Source organism: Phallusia mammillata, chromosome 6 (genome assembly GCF_965637545.1).
Source record: "Phallusia mammillata chromosome 6, kaPhaMamm4.hap1.1, whole genome shotgun sequence".
NCBI lineage: Eukaryota > Metazoa > Chordata > Ascidiacea > Phlebobranchia > Ascidiidae > Phallusia > Phallusia mammillata.
In genome coordinates, this window is record NC_137257.1 from 20,097,166 (window position 1) to 20,099,465 (window position 2,300).

Sequence of the window (2,300 nt, forward strand, 5' to 3'; positions counted from 1 at the left end):
CAAGTTAAGTACAAGTTGCTCGGCAAGAAAGATAACTGTGCAAAACCTGCGTTCAAAAAGAAATTCTAAAGGTTTGCATATAGACGAAGTACATCCAAACCTGTAGAATTTATTTTTACGTAGCTTATGCGCAGTTGTCTTTTTTGACGAGCAATTTGTACTTAACTTGATTGGAAACGAAAGGTTGTGGTATTCTCGAGAGACATTCTGCAAACAAAGAAACAGTTCGATAACACACAACCTCTATTGTCACAAAATGCGAAGTAACAATCATGTGAGAGAATGTCATCAATTGCCATACGACTAAGCAACATAAGCGGCCTAAGGCATTTGCCATGGACCACAACAGTCAGTTCTTCGTTTTAAAATTTGTGTGTATAAGAACAAGCTTTTGTCAATTGCAGAAGACCATTGCAAATGCACAATAAAATTATAAACAAAAAAACACTCCCTACATGTCACAAAAATGCACTAGATTAAATGAAACTTTATTTTGACAAGTTGCGAAATGTTTACGAGTATGCTGGATATAAAGCTTTTTGAAAAGTTTTTCAGTTTTCTTTTGAAACACACCGATTGGTTGGAATATATCGTCAATTGTGTTTTTAAATCTTTTACAAATCAAACAGATTGCTCTCTGTATCTGACAACGAAGCATAAAATCTGTATTAACGGTTGAAGTGCACCAACAGCTACAACAAGCAACTGCAAGCCATTGCAGACCAGCAAAATGCATTTGTCACAGTTCAGTAGTTAGAGTCACGAGATATTGCGCCATAGACTTTCCGATTACGCCATCCTGCTAGACATACGAAAAAAAACTTTTCCATTACAGCCGCTTCTGTTCTGACGCTTTGTGCGTAGGCGTATCATGAACTGTTGCCCAGCAGGAATCGCTTGTCTCTGCACCCTTAGTTGTAAACAATACAACGAATGAGATTATATTGTTACCAAAAACCTCATCTAACCTATTGATGTACTGAAATTTTGTAGTGTATTATAAACTAACCTTTTATAGGAATAGTTCCACTTTCTTGTCCATTATAGAATCGGCACGAATTGCTGTGAAGTAGGCGATCCCGTGTCAAGTCTCTGTCTTACGTTGCAACTGAAACAAGTTAGCAAACACAAAGTTACTACAACTACATGCACACTGTCTTTGCAATACGCCCTTTTTTCATTGTGTACGGTTCTAAGTTAGGTTACATACAATATAAAACGCGCCAGCCTTTCCAAGATAACTTAAGCAGCTGACATGGCTGTCTAGTCTCAAACGTGCCGTTGGCATTGCTTTTCTGCACAGTAGGGTTTTATAAACATGTTTAACAACAAAGAACACCTTGCATTGCAATGTTTAACTTTAAATACATGTTGTTAATTTTGCAACGTTAAAAAATATAAATCCCACCTGAAACAGCGCAAGTTACTTCCAGATCATGTGTACAGATACCAACCAGCAGCAGCTAATTCAATGGCGTCCACTCTTATGTTGCAAGGCAGTGTGAGAAAAGTACTCAACCTTGTTATTTCGCTTTTCGGATTTCGAATCCCTCTGAAACAATGCAATAATAAAAAGTATTAAATTTGGAAAAATCACATTTAACACATTTGCAAAGTTATTTTTGGTGCATTGTTTTGGACCCACAAACATTAGTTCTTCAAACTGAGCTTTTGACAGTGATTTGTGATTACAACTGTTTTATAGAATATGCTGAAACTATTATTCCCAAACATTATGCAATGTACAGCATCTAAAAGAACTTTACAATACACCTTTTACAGTAATTGTGTACTTAATAAACTTCTACAAACTTGTAATTTACATAAACGAGAACATAGCAGTTCGCTTACGTAAAAACAACCAATGCAAAGTAATACATTAATCATTTACCTCTTATTTTCCTGACAAGACATCGCTGCTACCTGGCGGTATACACGATGCTTTAAACTCAAAAAGAGCAAGGCTGACGTGGGTTGACACTCTTTTGTGCATTGGCGTTGAGTTTTTCTCTTGTGTTCAAGAACCGTGTCACCCAAACCCACAAGGTGTTTCAAAAATAACGTATTACAAATTACATTTGGAAAATTAAATGAAATAATAGGTTAATTGATAGAAGCACTCTTTCTGTAGCGAGGCGCTAACGCATTTGCAACATTGACCATTAAAATATCTCTTGCAAGTTGCAAGGAGTTAAAACGAGGTTTTGTTCCAGTTCGAACAAACTACCCTGTTCGAACCATTTGGCGGTTTTTTAATTGGTTTGAGGACCAGTTTTGTTAAACTTTATTTCTACGTTTTT

The 2,300-nt window shown here is 36.3% G+C and overlaps 1 long non-coding RNA gene across 1 annotated transcript; it reads right to left on the reverse strand.

The window, feature by feature from the left end:
* Positions 1 to 213: 213 nt before the first annotated feature.
* On the reverse strand, positions 214 to 2,059 carry LOC145233015 (uncharacterized). The gene is made up of 4 exons (XR_013860994.1): positions 1,892 to 2,059; positions 1,409 to 1,552; positions 1,010 to 1,108; positions 214 to 910 (listed from the first exon to the last, which is right to left on the reverse strand). It is a non-coding gene; the product is annotated as an uncharacterized LOC145233015 (long non-coding RNA).
* Between the last annotated feature and the right edge of the window lie 241 nt (positions 2,060 to 2,300).